Source organism: Brachyhypopomus gauderio, chromosome 8, assembly GCF_052324685.1.
Source record: "Brachyhypopomus gauderio isolate BG-103 chromosome 8, BGAUD_0.2, whole genome shotgun sequence".
Lineage (NCBI taxonomy): Eukaryota > Metazoa > Chordata > Actinopteri > Gymnotiformes > Hypopomidae > Brachyhypopomus > Brachyhypopomus gauderio.
Genome location: NC_135218.1, coordinates 1,615,217 through 1,622,830, shown reverse-complemented (window position 1 = coordinate 1,622,830; position 7,614 = coordinate 1,615,217).

The following is a 7,614-nucleotide window of genomic DNA, read 5'->3' as shown; positions in this document are numbered from 1 at the left end:
GGAGGTCATACAGGCACGTGGAGGCCACACACACTACTGAGCCTCATTTCAACTTGTCTTGAGGAATTTCCACTGAAGCTGAATCAGTCATTTGATTTTCCACTTTGATTTTGAGTATGATTCCAAATCCAGACATCCATGTAGTTATGGCGGTATGACCACAACTCTATATCATGGCATTTTTCAAAATTATATCGGTTTCATGGTATTTTATGTTTTTTTCCCACCCCATGCATGATGGTAACTGCATTGATTGCAATATGAATTACTGCAGTAGAGTGGTTAAGAGTACCCTATTCCACTGTTGGAAAAATGTCTCCACCTAAGTATTACATGTAATAGAGATTTGCATGGCCCCACATTTTCAAATGGTAGCACTAAAGTTGTGAATGAATCATATAGCATGACAGTTGCAGTAAAAATGTAAAACCTTTTATTTAACAAATTTTTCAGACATCAAAACTGTACAACGTATGTAATCCAGCTCCACATAATATAAACTGCACACCAGTTTGTTAATTTGCAACATATCTAAACAAATAAGAGGTATTTAGACAAAGTAGCCAGGGCTGTTTGTCAATGCTTGTATTGTACTGAAATGTCCCAGATATCTTACCTTTAATTAAAGGGCCAGATTTCAGTTTCATGTAATGTTTTGAACTACATTTCTACGATGTCATTACGTAGAGATATTAATAAAAACTTAGAACATTAATAAAAACAGAGATTAGAACATAGATCAGAGGGTTAAAGCCACCTTTGAAATTATTAAATTAATCATAACATTTTGTCCAGTGTAATTTATAGAAAACACTTCCACACCATTAATGTCTTACACCTCAAACTATTTAAAAAATGTTATTTTTTTAATAGTTACATTTTATTTTCCTATAGCCATCAAGAAAACAACCACCTCCACCATATTTGACTGTAGCTACTGTGTTCTTTTGTTTGTAGGCCTCATTCCATTTTTGGTAAACAGTAGAATGATGTGCTTTACCAAAAAGCTCTATCTTGGTCTCATCTGTCCACAAGATGTTTTCCCAGAAGGATTTTGGCTTACTTGCATATATACTGGCAAACTTCAGTCTAGCTTTTTTATGTCTCTGTGTCAGCAGTGGGGTCCTCCTGGGTCTCCTGCCATAGCACTTTATTTCATTTAAATTTCGGATAGTTCGAGCTGACACTGATGCACCCTGCGCCTGCAGGACAGCTTGAATTTATTTGGAACTTGATTGGAGCTGCTTATCCACCATCCGGACTATCCTGCGTTGCGGCCTTTTATCAATTTTTCTCCACGTCCACGTCCAGGGAGATTAGCTACAGTGCCATGGGTTGTAAACTTCTTGATTATGTTGCACACCGTGGACAAAGGAACATCAAGGTCTCTGGAGATAGACTTATAACCCTGAGATTGTTGATATTGTTGCTCCACAATTTTGGTTCTCAATTCCTCAGACAGTTCTCTTCTCCTCTTTCTGTTCTCCATGTTTAGTTTGGCACACAGACACACAATGCAAAGATTGAGTCAACTTCTCTCCTTTTTATCTGGTTTCCGGTGTGATCTTTAAATTGCCCACACCTGTTGCTTCTCACAAGTGAGTATGAATGAGCATCACGTGCTTGAAACAAAGTTATTTACCCTTAATTTTTAAAAAGTGCCAATAATTTTGCCTGGCCCATTTTTGGAGTTTTGTGTGAAATTATGGCAAATTTAAACATGTGTATAACAAAACGTGTAATTGCAATAATTTTCTGGGAGAAATACTTCATTTTCTGGAAGAAATTCAGGGATGTCAACACTTTCGGCCATGACTGTATTTCAGTTTAGTTAGATAAACAGTGATACAGGAAAAATAAAGCCATGTGTAAATTTTCGTAGAGGTTGAACCCTTTTATGTCCTGGTTTTGTCCTGTATGTCTCACCTTGTGCTTCTTCTTTACTATTGCTCATCTTGATGCCTCTCTTCATCTCCCTGCAGCTAATGCCGAAAGGGAGCAGGAGAACAGTTGACTGGAAGTTGTTTGAACACCACAGACTCAACGGGAAGACATTAAATGCAGAGGAATGCAGTGGAAAGTCCAACATTAGTTGTCAATCAGACTGACAGCTTAGTTAGCTATCTGGGGAAAGAGTGGAGGCATGAGTACTCCCACACCCCAAAAAACAGTCAGATGGATACCCCTGAACCAACCCCTGAGCCTCTGAGAAAGACATTGAAACTTTAAAAAAAGTCAGATTTTTTCCTTTTCCCATTTACCCCTTTTCAACATGCACCCCTTATGTTACTGATACCTCCTTCTCCTGCTGTTTTCTATTCTCATATTTTTTGAGATCTATTTTTGCTTTATTTATATAATTATCTAAAAAAAAACACATTTTTACTATAAGAACCTCTGAACAAACCAATAACAACTAGTGTCAAGACCAAAGAGTTATGTTCAGGTTACATAAATAGTTTCCAAAACCATTGGGCTTATTTGTCGTTTTGTTGTATTTTGTTTTTCGGAACTTGCTACTGTTAAACAAATTAGGTTAGGGTTCCTTACTGTTCATTTTCAGGTGTGCCATAGATAATTTATTAATCTCATATTTCTCACCTTTACCTGAATATTTCTAAAACAGGTGACGAGCAAGGTTATAATAGTTTTGGATTTTTCATTATAGTTTAGTTTTTATTTCATTGTGACTTTTTTTTCTAATTCAGTTAGTTTTTGTTGTGTATAGTAATACACCCTGATTTAATACATATTGTTCATTAAGAGTTAACCTGTGTTGTGATTTAGATATCAAATGTCAAGGTTGTAACCAATCAGTGTGCATCTGCGCAGAGTGACGTGTTGAGCTGCGCAGTGACCAGATCCGCGTTGGCGGGCTTTTCTCATGTTCGACAACGGTTGTACAGTCAGCAAATGAAGACAAGACATTGACTCAATCTACGTGGTATTTATTGATGTGAATACACGACAGAATTTGGCGACGAGGATGGGATTGTCTGCCTTTATGTGCGACGGATAGTTCCCCGTTTTGACTGTGCACTATACCGAAAGATATATATATATATAGATATAAAAAAATAAAATGGCGCTGTATACCAGCGAAACTGGCTTAGTCTTTGACGAGACCGTGGAGTCTTTTGAAAACTACGAGGAAAGGCTGCAGCAATTTTTACTTGCCAACAAAATCGAAGGAGATCAGAGCAGAGCTGTGTTTTTGTCAGTTGTGGGAGCAAAGACATTCGCGTTGCTCAAGGATTTGGTAGCGCCAAGCAAGGTAGGCGAAAAGAGCTTGACAGACTTGCTAAAGGTGCTGCAGGATTTTTACACACCGAAGAAGAATGTGCTAGCAGAGAGGTATGCTTTCCGTAATCGCAAGCAACATGTGGGTGAATCGTTCGCCGAATACGTCGCGGTTTTGAAGGGACTATCTCGCACCTGTGAATTTGGAGCTAACCTGGAGGACGAGCTGAGAGATCAGTTTGTGTGTGGAACTACCAGCAAGGATCTGCGCAGCAAATTGTTGCATGCTGCCAGTGATGGGGGACTGTCATGGACAAAACTCCTTGATATAACGAATCATTTTGAATGCACTGCTACGGGATTGCAGTCCATGCAGCGCAGTCCGCCGCCGCCGCCGCCCCATTTGCGCGCGGACCATGTGGGTCTGCGGCAAAAGAAACAGAGAGAGCCAGGAGCTTCGCAGACTGAACCGAAGCGAGTGAGTCATGCCCCTGGTGAGTGTCACCGATGCCTGAGAAGAGGACATGCGCCAGCGAACTGCAGATTCAAGGATTTCCAGTGTCATGGATGTGGTAAAACCGGACATTTGGAACGTGCGTGTAAGGGAAAACACACCGAGTTTCGCAGGACCTCAAATTGCTTTCGGCAGCACTCGGCTGGCGGGTCCGCAGGCCGCAGTGCACCGCCAAGGAGCGGTTCAGACGTGAATTTTGTGGACGAGAGAGAGACACCGGATCAAAGAACCGACTCCTTCCAATCGGTTCAAATGGACAAACAGACTGATATGGAACTGTATGTGGTGAAAAATGACTGTGAGTACGTTAAACCTTACAGAGTTATGGCCCGTTGTAATGGGGTTAAGCTGTGTATGGAAGTGGATACTGGGGCTGCGATGTCGGTAATATCAGAGAGTTTGTACAGGTCGAAATTCCACAAGGTGCAGTTACAGCCATGTAATGTTAGCCTTAAAACCTACACGGATCAGCCATTAGATTTGATGGGACAATTTGCAGTAAAGGTAGAGTGTGGGAAACAACAGGTACAGTCCACTCTATTAGTTTCTCGCGGAAAAGGGCCAGCACTCATGGGTAGAAATTTGATTCGCATGCTGAACCTAGACTGGTCTAAAGTGAATCGCATAGACGATCCGTTGGAGGCATTGTGCGCGGAACACAAGTCAGTGTTTAGTGCAGAGTTAGGTTGTGTAAAAGGGGTGACTGCCACGCTCAGAGTTTCAACCGAGGCAAAACCAAAATTTTGCAAGGCTAGACCAGTCCCATATGCATTGCGTGAAGCTGTCGATAAACAACTTCTTGAAATGGAAAAACAGAGTGTAATCTCCGCGGTGCAGCATAGTGAATGGGCTGCGCCAATCGTTTGTATCCCAAAACGCGACGGGTCCGTACGTCTATGCGGAGTCTACAAAGTGACCGTTAATCCATGGTTGGATGTTGACCAGTTTCCTCTGCCCAAAACACAAGATTTGTTTGCTACGTTGGCGGGAGGAAAGCAGTTCACTAAGTTAGATTTGAAGCAGGCGTATACGCAATTGCCACTGGCTGAAAAAAGCAAGCCCTTCCTCACCATTAACACTCAACGTGGTTTATATGTCTGCAATAGGCTACCATACGGTGTCGCTAGTGCACCAGCGATTTTTCAGCGCACTATGGATCAAATCCTACAGGGTCTAGATGGCGTTGTCTGCTATTTAGATGATCTATTGATTACTGGAAAAAATACACAGGAGCATTTAAGCACTCTGAAAAAGGTACTGTCGAGGTTGGAAGAATGCGGGTTACGAGTAAATAAGGAGAAATGCTCATTTTTTCAGAACAGTGTTACTTACCTTGGGCATGTCATAGATGCAGAGGGGTTGCATCCTATGAAGGACAAATTGGAAGCTATCGAGAATGCACCGGTGCCAAAAAATGTTTCGGAGCTAAGGTCTTTTCTAGCCATGCTCAATTATTATGGTAAATTTATACCAAACCTGTCAACTGAGATTCAGCCTCTAACTGAACTGTTGCACAAAGACAAAGAATGGGGCTGGTCAGAGACATGTCAATCAGCGTTTGACAGCACTAAGAAGAAACTCATGTCTGCACCAGTATTGACTCACTATGATCCCAGACTGCCAGTGATTTTAGCCTGTGATGCTTCGTCTTATGGGATAGGGGCAGTTATTTCGCATCAGTTACCAGGTGGGCTTGAAAAGCCAATAGCATATGCATCTCGAACTTTGACCAAGACGGAGGTCAATTACTCTCAAATTGAAAAAGAGGCACTCAGTATAATTTTCGGAGTAACCAAATTCAATGAATACTTGTACGGGCGCAAGTTTCCGTTGGTCACAGACCACAAACCCTTAGTGAAAATCCTAGGACCAAAAACTGGGACTCCTACTTTAGCTGCCGCTAGACTGCAACGATGGGCTTTGATTCTAGCCGCATATCAGTATGACATACAGTACAAGCCTTCTCTGCAGCATGGTAATGCCGATGCGTTATCTCGTTTACCCCTAAACATTGAGGGCCCTGAATGTAATCCAATTTTCAGGGTATCTTTTTTGGACATGGTGCCCATATCCTCAGCAGAGATCGCTAAAAACACCAGACTGGATCCAGTATTGAAGAGGGTAAAATATTTTACTTTAAACGGGTGGCCAAAACATATTACGGAGGAAGAGCTTAAACCTTATTTTGTGAGAAACACCGAACTGACAGTAGAAGATGACTGTGTGATGTGGGGGTTGCGAGTAATTATACCCGAAGTGTTACGCTCACAAATGCTAAAGGAATTGCACGCAAATCATCCAGGAATTGTCAAGATGAAAGCCTTGGCACGTAGCCATTTTTGGTGGCCATATTTGGATGCAGACATACAGGCTTGCGTCAGTACCTGTCAGTTATGTCAGCTAGGCAGAAATCAGCCGGCTAAAGCTCCTGTTCATCATTGGAACTGGCCTAACAGGCCATGGCAAAGGATCCATTTGGATTTTGCACAAAAAGGAAAGCATTATTTTCTAGTGGTTACTGACAGTTACTCTCGCTGGCCTGAGATTGCCATAATGTCTAGCACTACTGCAGATAAGACCATAGAGGTGCTAAGAGGGTATTTTGCTACTTGGGGTCTTCCTCTAGAAGTAGTTTCGGATAACGGACCCCAATTTACATCGAAAGAATTTCAAATGTTCTTGCACAACAATGGGGTAAAACATATCAAGAGTTCCGCTTATCATCCAGCTTCAAATGGAGCTGCAGAGCGTTTAGTGCAAAATTTGAAGAGCACTGGAGAAAGCAAACTGGTAGTATGAGTCTCCAACACTGCATTCATAATTTTCTTTTTTGTTATAGAAGTACACCCCACTGTACCACAGAAAAGACTCCAGCAGAGTTGTTCCTCAGACGTGAATTTAGAACCAGGTTATCTCTCATTAAACCTAGTTTTACTGAGGGTATGCAGCAGAAACAAGATGCCATGCAGAGAAAACAGGCTGGTAGTTTGAAGTATGATCGGCGCTTTCTACCCAAGCAAAAGGTGTTGGTTCGAAACTACAGGGGAGGGGAGAGTGTTAAGTGGCTACCAGGCAGCATAGTAAAAGTGCTGGGTCCTGTTACTTACTTGGTGAAGGTGTATGGAAAAATCTGCAAGAGGCATGTAAATCAGTTAATCAGTACAGAAATCTATACTGCTGTACGAGAGGCATCGGACACTGTACTTACGTTCGATGACCCACAAGGGGCTAACCAGGTGTCATGTGACATTGTAAATACTCCAGGAATGACGGGTCTGGAAAGGTCCTCAAGAGTCAGATAATCACGAAGGACCAAGAACAGAAATTGATAAAAGGGGTTCTCGCAATTTGTCCAAAAAGGAATCTGTTGTGCATGCTCAAGCCAATGAGGCCAGCTCATTAAGTGACAGGCCAAAGCGTCAGGTAAAGCCCCCTGACAGATTAAATCTGTAGGAACAGAGGTTTGTCTTGTAAAACAAAAAAAAAAAGAGTTAAAGTTAAAGAGGAAGCTGTTAAAAGGTGTTCTTTTAATGTAAGAAATGGCTTTCTGATTTTAGGGGAGGAGTGTTGTGTATAGTAATACACCCTGATTTAATACATATTGTTCATTAAGAGTTAACCTGTGTTGTGATTTAGATATCAAATGTCAAGGTTGTAAACAATCAGTGTGCATCTGCGCAGAGTGACGTGTTGAGCTGCGCAGTGACCAGATCCGCGTTGGCGGGCTTTTCTCATGTTCGACAACGGTTGTACAGTCAGCAAATGAAGACAAGACATTGACTCAATCTACGTGGTATTTATTGATGTGAATACACGACAGTTTTAATTCGTTTTTAGAGCATGTTTGCTAGTTTTTATTA